The 22,471-nt window shown below is 37.1% G+C and overlaps 1 protein-coding gene across 1 annotated transcript in view; it reads left to right on the forward strand.

The window, feature by feature from the left end:
- CNTNAP2 (contactin associated protein 2) overlaps positions 1-22,471 on the forward strand; it is a 1,047,411-nt gene that overhangs the window by 41,171 nt on the left and 983,769 nt on the right. The window lies entirely within an intron of this gene.

Here is a 22,471-nt window from a genome sequence, read left to right on the forward strand (position 1 = left end):
CATAATAACTCCTTGCAGGCAGACTATTTGCCCTTCAGTGCAAACTTCCATGCTTATCTGATTACATTCACTTTGGAGGCACTCAGGGTGACTAGGTTTTTAGAGACACTGCAGAGGAAGGGTGGTAGGATTTGAGATATTTCTGAAGAAAATGCCTTTTTTAAGGTACTTGTGTCTTATTTGGGTTTACATATTTCTTCTAGTGCACATAAACCTCTGTGTTACTGGCTGACTAATTATATCTGTGCATTTTCAATTACAGTTTCCCACAGTTAAGAAATTCTGCATTTATTCTATGTCAGCATTCCTATTCATTTAATGATCTACACTGCAGCGTATTTTCCTGTGTCTGCCAGTTCAGAGATGCACAAGAGAATATCAGTAGTTGGTGAATATATCAGCAGCACAGGGAAATGATGTGTCTCATCCAAAACTTGCTGAAATCAAGAACAGTTTGCCCCTAGCCTCAGAAGGCTCCAGAATGGAGGTATGTCTCCTTCCCACATTCTCAGAAATAACCCACAAGTTCCATGATAATTTTCTGAGGTTGAGATTAAAGAGTCTCTCAAATACTTTATTCCCTGCTCTGAACTTTGATTACTTCGGCCTTCAAACAGTGCCTGAATGGGTCCTTAGGTACTGCAATACCTGGCTGTCCATGTCCAGGAAATGCAGTTGCAGGCACATCCTGAAATGCAGGACTGCTGAAACAAGTTCCTTCTAGAAAGCATACACTGTCATAATCCTGATGCTCTACTGCACTTGGCTTCAGTAATCTCTTTGCAGAGCTCTGCCAGTGCTCTAGGGATGAACACATAGGTGCAGGTACCAAATTGAACAGGCTGGTTCTCTGCCAGCTCTGATTTTCACCCCTGCAGCACTGTAATCTGCCATCTCAGGGAACAACCTAGGGACCAGGCTGTCATTCCCACTTTGTTAATGTGCAATGGAAACAACACAGATTGTGAAATCCACCGTATCTTATCCTCTTTAAAGATACAATGCTTGTCAAAATGTTTTTGAACTATAAACCATATTGTTGTTAAGTCCTTCCTGTTTGAGACCCCTACTGGGGATTAACACCTACAGGTTTATGGACAGGATAATTTCAGTTCCCTCTTTCATAAAAAAATTTTTTTCTAGACACTTTTGTCAGTGTTATTACATTACTGGCATATCCTTATGGCATGGAATGAACTGGAAATGGTCTCTCTACCAGCACAGTGGGATTCCGCCTCCTCATATAGAAAGAGAACCTGCAGATAGAAAAATACACATTGTCATTGTCAGATGCTGCTACTCGTAAGTTTAATTTGAGGCTTGTATGTGACATGCATGGCATATGAAGATTGCTGGCAGGGTAATCGTCTATGTAAATATATGTGACATTTTTTATTCTGATAATGTTCATCTTTAATCAGAAACTGTATATACAAAATCCTGTTTACAAGTAGAATTTTGGATAGACCATGGTTTTGAAATGGAGAGAGTTGTTCAGACTAAAATATTGTTCTTTTGTGCTTTGTGTTTTTGAATGGTTTTCTCATTATTTTACTTCCAAGTATTTGCTGGTTATGATTTTCAAAAGCATTTACACTATTTCAGCTTGATTTCAGGAAACTAATTTACCAGAAGAAGCTAAGATCAACTTTGTTTTTAATTTAAATTAATGTAATCAAAAGATTCACACATTTTTCTTGGAGAGACTTTCCATGAAAAAAGTCAGGGGTTTTATTTTCATGAAGTATTTTAAGGAAACATTTATGACTGATACTTGTGATTTCGACTTTCCATGAAAAAAGTCAGGGGTTTTATTTTCATGAAGTATTTTAAGGAAACATTTATGACTGATACTTGTGATTTCAGGAAAAGAGCTTTGAAGAGTGCTTTTTGGAGAAATTCTGATGGGGGATTCAAATAATTTGAGTCAAAAATCGCCATAACCTTTTTATACTGTCCCCAAAATGCAATGTTTGCCCAGAGAAGACAGCTTGCTCCTTATTCAGGAAGTGGTGGTATCACATTTTACCTAAATCTTCACTCAAGTGATCTCATCTCATCAAGTCTATTTGAACTGGTGGACTAAAACAACACCGGCTAAACTTTTGGCCACACCTCAGGCTCATTTTGGATTTTTTTTTTGGTGCAGTAGTTCAGTGAAAAATTATAATTCTGGAATAACCATGCACAATTCCTCAAGAGATGTAGTTTCATTTTTCTATGTTCTGAGCTCTGCCTGGCTGGCTCAGGATGTGTGTATGCTGTCACCCAGCCCCACTTGTCTGCCTTTTTTTTGCTGATTGGCACTGTAGATAACAGCAGTGGTTTGTGTGGGGTTTCTTTTTTGCTGCTGTTCAAGGCTTCTGTCAAGAGACCCAAGAAAGAAATATCCATTGGATGCTTTTCTAATTTTGGAGAATTCACTAGAAGCTGAACTAGAATCTTCTGTTTTCTCATCTTTCTTCTGCAATTTGAATGCTACAGACCACATGCACATGAAAATAGTTTGTGACTATAAACAGTGAATGCAAATAGCCCTTGCAGTGTAAGTGGCTGGTTTTTGAAAAACAGAAAAATAGGTTTCCATTAGGGGAAAAAAAAAGTAAGAACTTTGGCAATTATTTAAAATTACAGTAAAAGCTGTAGGTCAAAATCAAAGTAAAGATTCTTTTTTAAGTATTGGAAATTTGGTAGTATGAATGCTCTTTATAACCTAATCATATTCATCACTAGTGTAGAGACTGCATAATATTTTCAACTTTAGGATAAATGAGGAAAGATACTGCTTCTATTTTTGCTGAAGAAATGCTTTAGGAAGACGCCAACAATCTAAATTTCAATGAAAAATTAGTTCTAAATGCAAGCAAAATAATCTTCACATTTCAGTGAGTTAGGTTTCCCAGAAAAAAAGTCTAATTTTTTTAAAATATATGAGTAGCAGTAGTTCTTATGAAATATAATCTTTTATGACTTTTTTTTGCTAGATTTATGTTTGTGAAAGATACTATTAGTGAGAAGAAGATAAAAGATATTTGAAATCCATCTGATAATTCTAGATGCACATATGATCATATTTACATTTTCCACATAATTTTCAGAATTTATAGGAAGCTGAGCCTGCCAAAGAGAATTACAGTCATTGTACATATATAAGCAAAGTGCAAATTGGTACTTTAGGTAATCTGCACCAAATTTATGGATTTCTACCAGAAGGGGGTGCTTTGGGCAAACTGGTGTTCAAGAGTCCTCAGAGAAAACACTGAAGCCTTTTATCACACCACGGCTCTCGATATTCCATGTACCCTTTCAAAAGTTTTAAATATATATGTATATACATATCAGCCTATTTTCAGTTATCAAAGTCTCCGCAGTCTTTGAGCAAGAGCATTAAATAAAGAAAATGAATTAGTTTTGGAACTAGCTAAGCCTTCAAAAAGAAGAACTCAGATGAATGAAGTAGCATGGAAAGATTTATTTATTTCAGTTGTTCCTGGTAAGACCAGTAGCTGAGAAATTTTTTCCAAGGGTTTCTGCATAATTTTCCCCTGCCTCTTTTTTTTTTTTTTTTTTTGATTTACCTCTTTGTTAATGAAGTAGCTTGTGTTTAGTTTGGTGAAGAACCCAATGCCAATTCACAGTGGCCATTTTTAGTACTGTAATCAGAGTACTTATTTAGCAGGGAGAAAAAAAACCAACAAGAGCAGTGTTTTGAATGCAACAAAACCAGCCATAAAGCATAAGTTACTTCTAAACTACCACTGCATTTGTTTGCATCAGTGCTGAATATTAAGCAGTAGATGTGGAAGAACTGTCAGAGATTCATTTCTGAATTTTGAATTATAAGAAGTATACTGCCAAAAAGATATAAGATATAAAAATGATCAGTCAGTCACTGCCAGCATGATAAGAATATTATGAACTCTGCCCAGGAAAGTCAAACATGAGCATAGGTATGATAGGAATTATTTAGATGCAATTGGGTTGCTCTTTATAATGTATTCTACTATAAATGTGCATTTTTATTTTCTTAATGAAATATAATCCCTTTTCCAATGTACTTTTAGATCAGTTTTGTTAATAGTGGGGCTTTAAATATGATGAACTGTAGCTAAAGAATGTTCGAAAAATGAAAATAAGTAATGTTTATCTTCAGGCTGTAATTAAGGTTCATGTAAAGTTAATATTAGGTTTTCTACATGAGACATATATCTCCACAAAGTCATATAGATTCAAAATGAATAATTAACAGCATGTATAAATTCACTCTTATCACAAATAGGCTAAAGTAAGAATAAGTGCCCCACTCAAGATGCATATGAATATTTTTTATTACACTTAGAAATGCAAATTGGAGTTGCAAGTATTTTCAGGCAGTAGTAGAACCAAATGCTGTTTGTCTCTTTAGGAGCCCATAAGGAAACAATCTTAGTCAAATTGTTAGCACCTGTGCTATTTACCTTAAGGTAATTGGTGTAGCTGAGTCTTTTTTGGAGGGAGATTTTTTTTGTGGGTTTTTTTATATTTTGGAGGAAATGGCAAAAGTGGCCAAAAGTTGGAAGTGTCCTGTTTGTGTAAGAAGCAGATAAGCAGATTTCAGAATAGACAGAAGAAACTGTCTAAGCTGTCTCAGAATGTGGATGGGTTTTGCTGCTCACACAGTTGGTAAGTCAACTCAAATCAAGCCTGAAAGCAGGGATGTATCTGCAAGCACCCTGTGGACAGGAAAGCAGTTGTTCATAAATGCCTCCACTTTGGTGTGGTTTCATGTAGTCACTTCAAGTTAGGACTTAAAGAAGGGAAATATCCTGATTTTAATTTCAACAAAACCAGGCTATATGTGATTGTAAATGCCTTTTGGTCTGCTTTGGGGCATCCCTTGTAAGTAAAAGATCTAACAAAGCTGAATCAAGGGTTTTTCTGACTAGGAATCCTCCCATGTACGCTTTATCACGATGCGGTAGATTAAAAAATTATTAGACATCTATCCATCTATATAAGTGCTATCAGTAGGTCTAAACCAAGAGCTTTTTTAGCTTACTAAATGCTATTTCTGGAATTTTTTTTTGCCTTTTTGGGAATTGAGGAAGGTGTGTGTCTGAACCCTGGAAGGTCAGGGTATTCCTAATCCAACCCCTCCCCCAGCATTGCAGAGAATGATGAACTAAGAGTCTAGAAGTAGGGGTGATCTCACTTTTCAGCAATTGTTTTGATTATCACTTATTCTTAAGCCACAGTTCAGCATGCTGTCAAGAATGCAAAATAGTACTCTGCTTAGGTTTTACAGAACAAAGAAATATGTAAGTTCCCTTTGCTACCCAGAAAAGGGCTTTGGGACAGGTGAATAGTGTCACACATAGCCAGGGAGGCTTTGTCTTCGTGTTCACAAAGAGCTAGTCCTTTACAGCCTGCTCTTGGTCAAATCATTTCCTCGTGCCTATATTTAAACTCGCTCTCAAAACTGATTAAAAAGGAGAATCCCACTGAAAACCAGATATTGTTGGGCTGAGTCCTTGTGGGCAGGTGCGTTACAAAAATCAGCGAAAATTAGCAACCCACCATTTAGGGTAAGGAGGAGGTCATAAATGATGCAAGGATGATAGATGATTTCTTATTTATATTCTAAATTCTAATCTTTTAGTGAATCAATAATGTCATCTGTACAAGCTAGGCCACCACTATGTTCACTTTGCGGCTGCTTTGCTGTATCAGTTTCCCTTTTTGCTTGCCTCTGTCGCTTTGCACTTTTCATGACCAGACCTGTAGTGGTGGCAATAAGAAATTAAAGAAAAGGAAATCAGTAATGGTAGAATGAATTCCCAGTGTATAATTTATTGGTATTTCTGTGGTGTAGAAGGAGTGCCTCATATTTTCAGTAAATTAAATAAATTTTTTGAAGGCAGGGTAATAGTGTTACTCTATTTTATCATAAAGTGATTTGCTGCAAGTTGTCTAGAAAGTCCTTGACAGATGATGGAAAAAGAGTTTTGAATTTCTGTCTTGTCCTTAAACCATGCTCTCATCTTTTCTGTGCATCTTCTGAATCCCTGACTGGGAAGGGTAGGAGGGGACAAGGGTCTTGTTTTCATATCCACCTTATATTTGTGTGTTCACTGGAATTGCCAAATATTTCTTCTGAGTGTTCTGCTGCTTATATTTAACTACAGGCTTTGGAGTGGTCACACAGCTTCATAATCTATAAATGGGGAATTAACTGTCAAGAACTGTAAATATTTTTCTAAGAGGGAAAAATAAATATGGATTTAGATGACAGATTTTAATAAGGACATGTTTTTGATTGTGAATAGCTCATTATAATTACATATATTCAGTGGGGTTTTTTTTAAGTTATCTTTCTTGTTCATTCTGACTAAATGTGTTGGCATAAATATGGGCAGTTAGTGTTCTGTGTCATCATTTTTCATTTGTATAGCACTGTAACTGTTAATGGTCCTTTATAATGTACAGAACTATACCAAACAAGGACCATAACTCTGCTGTCAGGAGCTTATGAACTCGGAACCAAATATTTAGACTGCTTGATGTTATGTTTAGATAAGTCCCTCTTTTATGTTGCTTGTATACTGAATTATCTCACAAAATGCTCAGTAATCTAACCTTGCTGTAGCAGAGCATTTAAACCCTAGTTCTGAGCAGGTGAGTATCCCTAATGACATGCATGGAGCTAAATGTTAAGGGTCTGTGCATGTACATGTGTGTGCATGATTTTACTTGGTATAGGGCAAAACCATTCAGAACTGTCCCTGAATGAGATTTGGGTGCTCAGTCCCAGAGATGATTTGATTTTGATGTTGCATAGAGTTGGGGCATTGCAAAGAATTCTTGTGAGTGAAGGACAAATCTCACGTTGACAGAATCTTAGTCTTGTCAAGAAGCTCGGTGTGGGTCCTGTCTCCTTTTTTCTCGTGATAAACTTCAGAGACAATGAACCTTTAAATCTGTGTCTCCCCAGCAGTTTCAGTGACTCTGGACAAGAGGGTGAGACCACCTGTTTCTGTACAAGTGACATTTGGTTATTTTATTTGGAGGTAGGTATTCCTGAACCTTGGGGTGTATGGGGGCTCCTTCTTTTTCCTTCCCTTACCACTGCTTTCTTTATGCGTTTCCCACAAAGATGCGATATGCTTTATGGGCTGTTTAGGAATACTTGAGTGCAGGTAGCAGGGTGGGCCAGCTGCAGATTGAGCTCTGGGTGGTGAGAGCCTCAGGCAAGAGGCTCTGATGTGGTGCAGACCCTTTGCATAACAAAGGGCCTGGGGACCTGTGGCACAGGCATGTGATGGACACTCAGAGACACGGCAGGAGCTGAGGACCCTGACTTTCCCTGCATTTAGACTGGGAGGGTATAAAAGCCCTGGGTTTCCTTTGTTCAGGGTCCCTCCTCAAAGGCACCCAGCTCAAGCTGTTATTTTGTTACTGTACCATGATTAAATTATTTGAAGGATCCAAACCTCTGGGATTCTGCTATGGGAAACCTGTGGTCAAGCCATTAAGGAAGCCTTGTCTGACCTGTGGGAGTGGTGTGTGCAGGGAGTCAAGCAGGGAACCCATCAGCTCAGTGGGGTCACCCGCTGTGAAGGGGCTTTTGTCCCAGCATAGGCAGTGTGAGTGTGACTGCCAGAGTGGCATGGTCCGACATGGAAGTTTCCTTACCAGGTCTCTAGCCCTGCTTTGCTGTTGTGGCAATATGGGAGAAGAAGGAAAGAAAAATGTTAAAGAAAGGAAAAAGGCGAGCTACAAAACTTGCAAGCTGATGCTTGGTCAAGCAGCCCAAATATCTTTGTTTCCGTCCCCCCCTCCCCACACTAGTCTGCTATTCTAGAAATCATCTGAATTTTTAGTATTTCAGTTTTTTTATCTTTGTCATGTTGTTACCTCCTGCAAACGTAATTTCTTCTAGGGAGGTTATGGTTGTGTGACTCTGAATTGGAGGATTTCAAAGTTCCTTTTGATTGACATCCTTCTGGGACTGGGTACCTGCATTCTAAGTGCATTTAGGACAGCAGCAATATTAAGTGTGGTAAAAGACTGCAGGTTTTCATAAGGTTCTTTAGACCTGGCTAACCTAAATGAATTCTGTACAATATGCAAAGTTTGCTCTATCGGATGTGCTGAACAGATCCATTAAGAAGGCACCACTAGTAACATCCCTCTATCATGGAAACAATTCCTCTTGCTTTTTCCCTTCTTATAACCTCATATGCTGTTGTTGTGAAACTGATACTGCTTAAAACATTTCTTCAAGCTGTTTATCTGCAGTACAGGAGAAGGACTATGAGGATGGTGAAGTGTCTGGAGGGGAAGGCTTATGAGGAGCAGCTGAGGTCACTTTTTTTTTTTTTTCTTGGATTGATAATTGTTTATTCTTTTTTCCCTGGAGAGAAGTCCTTTTAATATAAAGCAAGCATTGCTTATTTACTAGCTCAACTTTTAAAAAATGAAGAATATTGCCAATAATAAATTTAGTTGCCAAGCTGTAGGGCATTAGTTGACAAGGTGGTGTTAGGGCATAGGTTAGACTTGATGATCTCAAAGGTCTTTTCCAACCTAGTTGATTCTATGATTTCGTGGCAGTCTTGTTACTTAAAATTTCTTAAGTTATTTAATAAAATAGTACAGCCCAATATCTCACTTCCCACACTGATATTAAATCATCAACTAAAGAAGTTAATCTGACCTTTTTTTTCTGTCAATATTTTTTTTAGTGTAAACCATGCCCCCAAAGTAATTATTCAATAAGGTGATACTGTAGTGATCAGTATGACACCTGTGAGGCCAAAAGCGTGAGTTCAGATTCATTTTCTACTTGCTGAAGAAGGTGTATTGTTGAAGATGTTCTAAATCTTAGGAACTGGGTCACACTGCCTGGGATATTTTCCTCATCCAATTTTGTGACTCTTACTCTTGGAAATTTTTCCTAAATTAACAAACTTCAATTTCATCTGTTTTCACATTGATTTGTATGAAAACCATACAATATTTTCTCACCCCGTCCCACCTCTCTACCCTGAATAGCCAAACTGCCAAAGAACTTCTGCAACCTGAAATTTAAAACAACACTTTGTCTCTTCTCCTCTGAATTTTGGAGCCACCTCATCCATGTACTTTCTATATGCCTGACAGGTGGTTGGGTTTTTTCAAATCTCCTGTTGGCTTTGTCCAGCATTTGTGAAATGGAGATCATAATGCTGTCTTTTCCCCACACGTTTTCTTGTCAGCCCACTTATATAATCACTTCCAAGTAGGAACTGTCCTTCTTGAAGCCTAAGCAAAGTGGGCTGGCTCCCAGTTGTAGCCAGTTGATGTAAACTGAGGCATGCAGGTGTTACTGTGGATAATAAAAGTCCATTTCAAAGATTATTAGGTTTTTGTCCTAAATTTTCAGCCTTGCAATTGCTGTGGCTTCAATATAAATACCAGGGGTCAGTAAGGGTTGAGCTCCCAGATTGAAAATGTGATGATTATTTGGTTTCTGCTTAAGGCTCAAAGCAAGCAGGATCCTTCCTGCTTCTCCATTTTTCTTTTAATACTGGGGCTTTAATGTTGCCCTTAATACTGGATATGGGAAACAGCAGATATTTGACAGTGTGCAAGAAAACATAAATGTTTCATTTCACTTGGTTTTTTTTGACAGTTTCTCAGTATCCTGGGGAATGTAAATTGGCATCTTTTAGAGGAGCTGATTTGGACTCTCTCAAATCCATATTCTGACCCATTTATTGACAGTAAATTGTACCTTCTTCTGTTTGAAAAATGCATATACTTGATTTAGGAATTATGGCTACAGAGAGATTGCCACTAGCCGTAGTTTTTGACTACCTATCAGTTGATTTTAGAAAACTGGTATCACTGAGTTCTGGCATGATGCACTTGGAATCCTAAACTGGGGGTGGTTGGTGATGTATTAAATAAAACTTTTATTTTCTTAGAAGTAGAATGTTGTGCAGAGACACATTGCCAGGAACTGGGGCTTGCAAAGACTGCTGTTAACCTGACTCCAGTGACTGTCCACGTGTAGTAGGAGGTAGGGCAGTACCTACATCCAGGGGGACTCAAGCTTGAGTGTAGATTAGTCTTAAAAATGCAAGTTGCAAATAATAAGGAGAAAAATATCAAAACAATTATCAAGATTTTAGTTCTTAGCCGAGATGAGCAAGGTATATCAATAATGACTGTTGTGAAGGTGATTTATCTACAATGTGTGAACCACTTGCCAACTCCTAATGCTACACAACTGTAAGCAAGAGCAGCTTTCAGCATGAGATCATCATTAATTTGATATGAAAGATCTTATTTCCCCAATGACATGGCAAAAATTATTCAAAACTTAGATTCTCTGAAAAATGTTGTTGTGCTGGTGTATGTATATTATTACTTATTTAGGAGGGGATTGTTTGAGACATTAATACATTGAGTCTATATGTTGACGTGCTGAGCTTTAAAAGAACAGACAATGGAGGACACTTGTTTGTTGTTTTTTTTCTTTTGGTGCCTTTCTGTTCTGCAAAGTCATAAAATCTTAAAATAACGCAGAGTTTAGAGTTGTCCAAAAGTGACAATTTAACAGCTTCAGGAGGACAAAATGCTATGGTAGCATTTAATCTTTCACCTTTTTCTTCCCCCTCCAGTGTAAAGGAGCTGCATCCTGTCCTCTCCCCACCCCTGCCATGACCTTCTGCTTCAGTTCCTTGGCCTGTGAGCCACACTGACTCAGTTTCATACAACCAGCAAGCCATTTGTATCACCTCCAATTTAAACTCCTTAAGTACCTTTTTTTCATTGTTGAATAGTCTGAGGCATCTACATCTCAGATTAAACTTCTCTTTTGGACAAGCCCTATGGAAGTGGTCTAGGAAAGAAACAGTGCAAGGCAGCCAGCTGCATCAGTGGTTAATGCAGGTCTGCAAACATGCTTTTAGTTTGTCTGAGCAAGCTGCTGTTTGCTGGCTGTCAAAGCAGATATATCTGAATTCTTTTAGTTACAGCTTTCCAAGAAAAGCACAATTCTTCACCAGGAGAAAGTGAATGGTGATGCCTTAAAAAAGTTTCTATCTCTTCTTAAATGTCTAACACATTGGGAATCAGGATTAGGTTTAAAATTTGGATCATCCCAAATTCTTAAAATGAGTAACAGCTTTGAACATTGAGCTGTAGGAGGATGCTGTCAGCTAGGCATTAATGGATTCAGGAAGTGCCAGCTGTCCTATTAGGCTACTTCCTCAGTTAGACTTGAGGTTGACTGGGATCCTGGTTTCCCTTTACATAGTGTAAAGGTCAGTCTTTCTTGTTGGTGTACAAGTCACTGAATTGTAAGGGGGCAGACTAAGTGTTTAAATAGTTTTATTTTTCTTAATACTAATCTACTTCCACTATCTGAAACACTGGGGTAACTGCAAATAAAATGTGAGCCGACCTGAAAAAGAATAGAAGAAAATTTATAATAAATCCCAAAGACCCTGTTCACAAAGGTGATCTAGAAGGAATTAATAGCTGAACCAAAATAAGAATAACTACCTGAGTCTCTAGTAACTACCTGAGGCTATTTAATTGGTTTAAAACTGTGAGACTTAAGAATATAAGCAGACTAAACATCTGAAACCTACTCAAAAAGCTGTTACCACTTTTTTTTTCATTGAAATGTAGGCAAATCCTCTTGAGAGGTGAGCTACATGCAAAAAAGATAAGAAACTTCAGAAATGGGAAAATAGTTGTTAAACAGCAGTCTCTACAGGTACTATTTAAGGGGAAGCAGATCCCAACAGCATCCTCCTCAAAGGGAAGGGAAAACCGGTCCTGAGAAATTTATATCACTGAGCATATGAAAACTCTGTTGGATAGCTTCTGGCACTGAGGTTTGGCCAGGCCACTTTTTTCTTCCTATATCTGGGTATGTCTTCTGGGAGGCCTTGGAGCATGCACATTTAGCTTGCTGTTTCATCATAGCACTTAGACAAAGCCATGGCTGGACTCACAATGAGAATAGCAAAGACAAGCTGACTATTGTCAACAGGAGAAGGAACTCAAGCAATAATGAAGGGATAAAAATTTCTGGAGTCTTCTGCCTAGAACTAATGTAATTTATTTTTTTTTTTTTTTTTAGTATCATGCTAGAGTTGGCTTTTGGTGACAAAATTTTCCTAACATCATGTTCTACCAAACACAGTTGTATTTATTCTGTGAAAGGCATCAGAAAGACTGTTCTTCCACCTGACAAGAGTTTGCAGTGTCATTCCCCAAATGTATCTCAGTGCTCAGCAAAAGTAAACTGGAGGGATTGAATATTTTACAGAAGTACAAAGTTCTACTGAAATCTGTTGCTTCATTGTTGTCCAGAGAAAGATGGTTTTGGGTTTCTCTTGATGAAAAATACTTTGTAAATTTTAAAACTCTTCAGATAAGATGGACATGCTTCATGATCATCTGTGTCTTAGCAGGAAGCATGGATTCCTTGATTGGTTCAGGAATCATAAATTACATGAGCTTTTACTTAGTTTTAATATAATACTGTGTCTTGATCTGAAATGTGAACTATAGAAGAGTCGAGCAAGATGAAAAGTAAGCCTCAGATTGGTTTGATGAACTAATTCCTAGAGATCTATGAGTATTTTATACAGTAATATTCAACTTGCAGAGCAGGTATTTTTGTCTCCCTGCATGATGGCACACACACCTGTTGTAGTTCTGCTGCATGGCAGAAGGGGAAGGCTCAAAGAACAAATAGTGGTGGACCTCCAACACCTTTTTCTCTAAGAATAGGTCTGTGCTGAAAGCTGAGGGTGTGGGATGAGCTGACAGCCACAGGCAGTTTATATCCAATCTGAAAGATTGGTGTCTGATAGTGATTTCAAAACTGTCTCCTTGCCATTTTCTCCAGTGATCCAGCTCACAAGTTGCTGCATGGGGGCACTGCAGTAGCTGGCAGAGAGTAATTTCAGCACTCTCTGCAACACCTTAAGCAGTCTTCTGTTCACAGCTTGGTGTGAGTCTGTTAGTGAGAGTTTTAATGGGCTAGTTACTGGGCAGCAAGGTTCTCTTATGTAATCCACTAAGCAGGTATGAAGTTTTTATTAAAAATGCTGCAAGGTCCTTTCAAAATAAAGCCAAGTGAATTGCCAGAAAAACTGTTTCCTGTGGATCTGTGAAGGCATTCATTTGGTCCAGAGCAACTTATACTCATTTCCCTTCCTTTTTTTAAGATACATTGAATGGTCAGATGCATTATGTAAATTAATAAATTATCCATCCTGTCTGGCTATAAAACTATTCTAGTGGAGCCCTCAGAAAAATTGAAGCACATCAATACTGCATGTTTTAGGCCTCCTATGTAGAAATAGCACATGATGGTTATGTATCAATGGCCCTCCAGTACTAGTTACGCAGTGATTTTTAGCAAGAGAGCTCTAATGGTTCAAGAGATGCAGTCATCTAAAAATAAATCAGCCTTTCCCAAAGTGCCCACAGTAGCACATCATAATCAAAGTTGATTACATTTGCACCCTGCATCAAATGGATGTATCAGAGTGCACCAAATCACAGAGACCTAACGGTTCACACCTGGCAGATAGCTATTTGACATTTCACACTATTAATGTAAGTGTTCCTGAGGCATGAGATTCATAATACCAGGCTCCACTGCAGTGTATTAAAGAGCTATCGCAGATAAGGCACATCAGCCTGGCCATTGACTTCTTTTATTCTAAGAGAATCTTCTTCTGTCATAGATCATAATAAAGACTTTATTCTGTCTGTAGAGTGTTTGCCTCCCTATAAAGACAGCAGGAGACAGACCTTTTATCTTTGCTCTTTCTTGTACCATCCTGACCAGAATGACCTCCTATCCAGTTGGCCCAAGTCTGTAGATTGACAGCTTAAACACCATTCTTTCTCTCTAGGCATGTGCATAGATTGTGGTCAAAACTTTGCAGTTGGGTTTTCCCCTCTTCCTCTTTTTAGATAGAGTGTCCGTGTGTAAATGTGTATTAATTTTCCTGCATGTAAGAGATGAGATCTGGTCTTTTAATTTTTTTCTGTACCTGTAATTCTGCCAATAGATCTGTTGTCTTCTATCGTGTTTCTTATGCTTGTTGCAAAAAACAGGTGGTAAACTGGCTTAGCCCACACCCTCAGTCTTATTTAAAACCACTTGTTGTCGCCAATCCTTTTTCTCCATGATGCTTTTTTTCCCTCATAATAGTTCATGTTCTTTATGATTTTAACCTTTCCACTGATTTTTTAAAGTTTAACTATCAATCATTTGGCCATAGCAAGCTGATTAGGAGAAAGATGAGAAATCTTCTAATTATGTGGGATGCATAGCCATTATAGCTTTGAAAAAGTCTTTGAAAGTTATTAAAATAAAAAAATACCTAATTGAAGCTCAGTCAACACTCCTTCAGTTGCCTAAAATGGACTTATTTTTAATCTGAAGGCATTTACAATATTAGGGGCTTTAGTGGTAGGCGTTCTCGCTACCCTGCTGTCCCTCATGTACCCTGATATCCGGTATCTTGAGATGTTTTGCAGGATGCTTTGGAGGCCACCTTTTACATCTTTTCTAGTCTCCTGCAGATTATTGCCTAGTTTTTCTGTATTATGAATATTCATAATATCTGTTTCGAATGCGTAGGACTACTTTGCCATGACAGTATTATTCCAAGGCTTTTGTGCTGCTAATGTATGCTCAGATTAATCAGGAACATGGTCCAAACAGGTGTAAAAATCTTTGTCACATTTACTATTGGCTAGCAAATACTGCAACAAAAATCATAGATATGTTTAACTTTTACCATGAAGAACTTACCTTGATCTTTCCAGAGATATTGCCATTGATGTAAAAGAGAATTTTTTATGAAAAAGGGGATGAGTTTGGGCCTTAGATGACAGAGTTATGTGTGCAATCTAGGAGCTCAAGTTCAACTGACTCACAGGTAGTGGATAGGTAATTTGGGGATGGTGCGCACATTCCTTGCAAAGGATTAGTCTCTTCATTAAAATTCAGCACAGTGATTTCCTGGCCCATATTTGATTGACAAAGCACATACAAAGACCTTCTAAAGCTTTTGTAGGAAATAAACAATGTTCTGAGGCCAAATTCCTTGTCAGTAGTCTTGAATTTTAGCAAGCAAGCAATTTATCATGTTCAGCCCACACAGGTGACAAATCAGTCTTACAGATACGATTGTACAAAAGCATCAGGAAGTTGTAAAACTGTCGGTTTATTTTTTTCTTAACTCCTTCAAGGAAAGGACACCAGCTAGATTTCTGGTATGGGGTTGCTTTTTATTTTTTGAAGCATCAGCCTGCCCAGGAATTTTACATATTCACGTTTCATGAGTATTGCCAAACTCCTGCTGTTTACCTCCAGAGTCTGGTCAGAACAACAGGACTTCACTGCCATGGTGAATAACTAAAAACATAATAATGGATATATGTGAAAACCAAAATTAAAGATAACAAGACACATAACGAGATAGAAGCCCCATTTACTTCAGGCAGCACTGCTGAGTGGATATTTTCTTTTCTGCATTTCTACTTTTCAGTTACTGATGATGTGGGAACTAATATATTATTATGGGACAATTTTGTTTTGTTTCCACTTCCTTGCAAGTAGGGAATGGCTATACCACAGGAAGAAAGAGATAACTATTCCTAATTCGAATTTGCGCTCTCAACACTGAGTTTTTCAGATTTACTTTATGCCTAATCTCTGAGGGGAAGAATCAAAATGGATTGCCTTGAAGAAAAGAGAGTGGAGTACTATTGTTCTCTGGATCTCATAGTTTGAAAAGCTGGCATATTACAGGAGAGCAAAAGCAGGCATGTAAAAGTTTTGTTTGTTGTTTTGGCTTGGTTTGTTTTTGGTTTTTTTTTTTTTTTTTTTGTTTGGTTGGGTTTTTTTTTTTTTTTTTTGTTTTTTTTAATTATTGTTCAAATCTAGGAATATGGAGGAAATAAATTTTATTAAATACTCTGCATGAGGAGGGTAGGGTGGTTGTAGAGACCTTGGGAAAAGCATGGTGCGCAGAGCAGAGCTTGTGTCTTAGGGACACTGTTAGGGACCCTAACACTTAAGTCTTAGGGACAGCTGTTACTACAGGTTGTATAAAAATATTGACATTCCTCCTCACCCCGCCCCCAAACCAATATTGGAATTAGTTATTAACAGAAAATAGGTATACCTTTAAGTGGATACATAATTTTTGATTCAAACTTTATCCAAATAATGACTAGAGAGTGTTCCACAGTGAAAAGACTAACCCTTATAGTAAATTCTTCTACAGAATATGTTAGATTCTCTAGTAAAAAGATATATCCTCAATATAAAGAAACCTCATATCATGTATGACAAAAGCTCTTTCAAACACCACCTGGGGCACTGGTAAAAAAGTCCTATTGATACAAGTAGCTTGGATTTTAGAAGAATTTAAAATCTTCAGGCTCTCCAAGCAGGTGATAGAGTCGCTTTCCCTGGAATTGTTCAAAAACCAAGTAGACATAGCACTCCACAATATGGTTTAGTGGCAGTGGTGATATTGGTCCGAGTTGATCTGTTGATCTTAGAGGTCATTTCCAGCCCTAATGATTCTATGATTCTGTGTTCAAAGCTCTAAGTTGTGATAGACATAGATACACAATCTGTTGGTATTTTTATTTCTGCTAGTATTTGAAGGTTAAAGAAAGTTACACTTGAAATGAAACTACATACACTGGCACAGAAAAGGTTTGCCAAAACCAACAGTTGTTGGGTAGGATTAGTAGGATTGATGATTAACAGAAACAAATATTTCTCAACTGGAAAATGTTCTCTCTATAACAGTGAGATTTTCTTAAAGGAAAAAGTGATTCTTAGTAGCTACCATTTATTTCCAAACAGAAATAAAAAAAATAAAGTATTTAGTTAGTCTATCCAAATTCTGATGGAAATAATTAGTTGTTAAATGAAAAACACCTCAGAAGATCATTTAAGGGAATGTATGAAATAATTAAGGTTTGGTTTGTTTTGCTTTCCTTGGGAAAAAGCTGCTGCTATAAGTATTGATTGAAAGAATGATTACTTGGAAAGAAAACAGGTTTGGTTTGTTTTGAAAGGAAACAATGTTAATCTCCTTAATCTACAAGGAATGAAGTAATAAACTCCTAAATAAGCAGGAAACTGTTGGAAAGTCACTCTTAATTATTCTTCTCAAAGAGTTTCTAATTCTAACTACTCTTTGTAGTTCTAAAATAATGTGCGTTGCTTTTTGTCCTTTACTTCAACTATCTGTAGTTTAATCTCTCAAAGTGTAATGCTTCTGGATTCTTTAAGCAGTCCTTGATTAAAACAATTCTTAGTAGTCTTTTAATTCTCAAAGTGTAGGTAGCTGAGATGACAGAAATCTGATTTTAAAGAAATTCTAATTGATCAGTGTGGTTTTGAAAAGGCAGATGGGATTCATAGTCATTTTAGTTTAGGCTAATTGAGTTGTAAATGTTGTGTGGTATTATCTGCAATATATGCAGAGCTTTCTGTGACCAATGCTGTTCCTTCAGCAATTATGTTCTCTAGAATCCAGTGCCTCTTAAGCTTTTTCTCTTTTTACTAGACAGTGATAACCATGGAACATATTGCTCATTTTAGGATGTCTTTAGAGAATGACAGTAACATGTTGGAGTTACAACCTGAAAGCACCATAAATGTATTTAGAGAAGCGTATACTCATCCAGACATATTACAACACCTTGTTGTAAGTTGAATTCAAATGGAAATTCCTCATGCCAAGAGTCCTTGGCATGTGGCAGGCTCACAATGGTATCACATAGACGAGAAAGCATTTGGCCACAAGAAAAATTGTGTTTAAAAACTATTTCATTCAGCTGCACTTTAAGAGATGTTGGGATAATCTACTTTATTATTTGGAGATGTTCCACTACAGATTTTCACAGAACCACTGCATTTTGATAAAACCTTTCTTAAGGAACATATCCTGGCACAATAATGGTGTGTATGTAGAATAGAGCAGAACGAGCTCCCCTGAAACAATTGCACGGCTTCAAAGAGAGTGCAAGCTTGAGCAAAGGTCTTCATTTAGACTATGATACAACTGTCATGGATCTGTTCTTTCAGAAACCTTTCCTCTGAAATGAAGCAAAATACTATCCCTATGTGAAAATATTTAGAAACTAAAGAGGTCTCTGTTGTACATCAAGGTTAATATATTTTTATTTATATTGATATTGAGTTAAATGGCTACTTCATGTTTATAGTCTGTTCCTTCTCTCAAGTTTCTGAGACAAACAGATGCTTGCTGGTTAAGATGTCAGTAAATTATTTAGACACAATTGCAGAGAGTATTGTAGACCTGTAATGAAAAGTCAGACTCTCTTGAAAAATCCAACAATTTCAGTAATGTAACTGAATACCAGATCATTTGCCTGCATACAGCAAATAGGGGAAGAGCTGAGGGAACTGTACTTGATCTTAAATGCTAATGCTTTTTGTTTGGTTTTGGGGGTGGTTTTGGGTTTTTTCCCTTTAATTCAAACAAGATAAAATATATTTTTTCTGTTCTAATAGTTGAACTTGGAACTTAAGAAATAAAATATGTAACTGTTCATTTAAAACCAAACTTTTGATACAATTTAAGTAATAACTCAGAAGTTCTTAAGTCTAGCTGGACTTAAGCTGAAAGCTTAAAAAATTAGATATGCCACTGGAATTTTTTAAAATATTCTTTATTAAATTGTACTCAAGGCTTCAAAGTTTATTTGCCTCATAGCTGATTTGTTTCCAGAGGTTAGACCTGTGCTATAAGTTTTACATTAGTGTTGTTTCATGCCTGCACTGCTGATTTATTTTAACACTGCATTGTTCTTTGAAACTTAGTAAAGAGTGAGTAAACAGAGCTCAAACCTACACTGTCTTCTGCCTTTTTTCCCATTCCTTCTCCCCTTTTGCTGCCCAGGCTTCTGTGCAAGGGTCTTCTAGTCTAATCAGATGCAAAGGACTGATAGGTCTTGCTCTATTACTTTTTACTATTTGGTGTCTAGTGTTTCTTTTATCTAAAAAGAACTGTAACTAAACTTATAATAGTATAAAAATCAAGCCTATTAGTCATCTCATAAGAGAGATTAAAAATTGTCAGCTAGCTTCCCTAGAAGTGAGAGCTTAAGGTAGGACTTGGCCAGTTCATATAACTTACCTCATGCATCAAGAAAACTGTGTTAAGGTCTCTTCATGGTATTAAAGCCAGAAAAGCCACCCAGGCGTCTTACTGTCCTTCAGTTGTTTGGGCTAGCAGTAGCCACAACTCAATTACCAGGGAAAGCATCACAGCTGTGGACATTCTAATTGATGGGAGGCAAAGGGGGATGGTAAATTCCTTCACTCAGTCTTTGTTACCTATATAAGTGATGAAGCCCTTTACATTTTGAAAGTGAAACATGTATTTGTGCATTTGGAAACTTCTGCCTTTCTCTTCTTCTTTCCCCCCTCCCTATTCCATAAATGAAATGAGTTTGGTCTTCAAATTAGCAGTCCACAATTTTTTAATGAAGAAACTCATTCTCCTTTGTATTTTTTTTTTTTTATTGTTTCAGAAAGTTTGTAGACTACAGTTCATTCTTTGTGATGCCTGTAGTTACAGTGTGTTTTTGAAGATTTTATTTCTCTAAAATAGAAATATATAAAAGACCAAGACACAATTTTAGGGTCTAGAATCTAGGTCTACTAGGACCGTGCCTCAGTCCAGATCTTTTCTTTCCTAAGATAAATTATTGCATCTTCAAATGAGGTTTTTATGATGGCACTGCAAATAAATGTGAATAGAGAGCAACAAACCAACATCAGAATCTGATCACACTTTTATCATCCATTCCATACAACAAAAGGCTGTCTTTCAAATAAAAATTACATTCCTTATCAGCTAATTTGGCTGTGGCAATATTCCACTGTTTTTAAGATGTTATAACCAGTATAAGTCTTCATTTCTGATCATGACAGCTAATAGCTGGCAGGGAATTGTGCATGTTTCTTAATGGAAATGCAATTAACACTCAAGGGCAAGGTTTCTTTAAAAAGTTAAAGAAAATAATGAGTAATGAATGGCAGCAGTGTAGCACACATTTCATGTTTTCTCCTTCTAAAGAAGGAAGGAATTTCATTTTCTGGCACTTATTTGGAACAGAAAAGCTCTTCAATGAATCTTGAAAGAGAATATATAAAAGATCACTGCATTCAAGAAATAAGCAACTAGATAAGAAATGTAGCTTAACATGAATTAACTGCAAGTGGTGGAAGGCTCGCTGACAGCACCTCGACTTGATATAACCAATAGTAACATAGTTTTATAGATTTGGCAGTTGTCATTAAGATTGGACACTGAAAGGCTGGCTTCTGAGAATGGCTTCTGCAGTCAACAGTCCACAAATACACACATTGCTGAAGTCCAAGACAGTACATAGAATAAATATTGTTGCATGAAGCACTGTATGACAACCAAGAAATTAGAAGAGCATAAACATGTACTTAACTATATTCAAGAATAAATGGTAGAAATGTCTTAACTTAGGAGGCTTACTTACTATTTTTTTTTTACAAGCTGCATTACAAAAGATTTTATTTCCTCTAAAATGAAGACAAATATTTGAAGAACACATTGACAGTTTCAGATATTGAGGAAGAGAGTGTGTAGGTAAAAGGAAAAGAAAATGTAAGGGCCTGCTGAAGTTAGATAAAAATGAAATAAAAGGTTCCGTGATCAGAATAAAAGGTATATGCCATAGTATATCTTTTATTTTCTTCTTCTCTTTGGCATCCATCTTTAACTACTAATCTGCAGTGGGTGTTCATAGACCAATTTCCCCAATCACTAGCCTATTTGAAATACTTTTCCCCCTACCCATGTTTCAAGGTCTTAGGGGGTTTTCTTTGTGTTTGTCTTCTCTTTTCTGGGGGTACTCCCCTGCTTCAGAACTTGCTCTTGTTTGCTTTATCATCTTGTCACACTGGACTTCTTTCAGATCACCTTATACCTAAAAATGAACAAAAGCATTCTCAGTACAAAAGCATTCTCATCACCTGCTTTCCTCCTTTGGAGTAAGTTGCTCAACTATTCGCGTTTTTCTAGTGTTTTCCTTGTACATGTCTCTTGTTTAATGATTGTCTGTATAGCTTGTGCTTTAGACCGGCTCTTTTAAACATAAATCGGGATTAAATGAGTAAGAAGTTTCTTCAATGTTTTTTGGAGTTCTGTAACATGTATTATTTACTTTTGCTGGCTGAAAATGAGGCTAATGGGAAGGACAAGGAAGGTCTGTCCCATCCTTTATTTATCTGTATATATTTTAGAGCCATAAGGTCAAAGAAAATACCTGATTATACTTTTCAGGTTACCCAGAACAGTAAGAACATCCTAACAGTCATTACCTTTTAGAGTTACTATCACAGCCCTAATAATTGACAAATAGGGCTATGCATGACTGATGTACAACTAAGCATAGCAGAGTATGTTTAGTGCCAATCACTTCTGAGGACCATTATTTTTATTATAATTATTTGAAGTAGCAATTATAAACTCAATTATTCCAGGTAAACTAGTTTTAGAGTGTCCCTGCTAGAGGATAGATGTTTATTCAGCTTGGCACTGTATCCTCTGTCAGTGAGGAAACATTCAAGTGATATTGTTTCCCTCCCTTGGTGTAGAGACACACGGATGCATGCAAATAAATGCAAAACAAAACAACCAGAGACTTTCAGCATTACATTTTTTTTTTCAAAACAGTGTATCTTCCTCACATTTCCACTCATTCTCTGCTTAGATCCTGCATCTGCAGGATCTTAAAGCATTTAAGATGATCTTAAATGCTCATTGTTGATCTTAAAGCATTTTACAGACATTTCACGTGTAGGGATCATAAATGCCACTTGTCCATGTGAAACAGATTCACACTAGAAAATACATTTAAGGTCATTCTTCTGACTCAGATAATCTAGTCTTTGCTGCCAAAATGAGCAATGTGTACAGTCCTGGGTGCTGTGGAGGGCCATGCCCCAGGGCCTTCATATCTGGGAGTTTTTTATGGGGAGAAAAAAAGAGGTTTTCATTTTTCATACTACCATCCCATCTGTGTGAAGCTGGGAGCCTGATGTATTGGCCAATATAGAAACTCCTCTGATGGACCTGCACATGGAGAGGTCTGACAGGAACTTAGGTCTGAGAACCAAGTCCTTTCCTACTGCTCTGTAATGAGACATTCAGAAATAGATAGCCTTCGTAGCCATTTCAGAACATAGAAAGGATCCCCAGAATTTCTGTAGAGAAAGTAAAAGTTCTCATCACCTCAATTTTTCACCCAAAATGAGTTAGCAATAAGTTTGAGACAAATGTCAAATCATCTTTTAATGTCACATTTATTCTTTTGAGTAGCAAGCAGTTTTAAAAATTGATGTTCTTGTTGAAAAAGAAAAAAGTAGAAT

The sequence above is a fragment of the Corvus hawaiiensis genome, chromosome 1 (assembly GCF_020740725.1).
Source record: "Corvus hawaiiensis isolate bCorHaw1 chromosome 1, bCorHaw1.pri.cur, whole genome shotgun sequence".
NCBI classification, from domain to species: domain Eukaryota; kingdom Metazoa; phylum Chordata; class Aves; order Passeriformes; family Corvidae; genus Corvus; species Corvus hawaiiensis.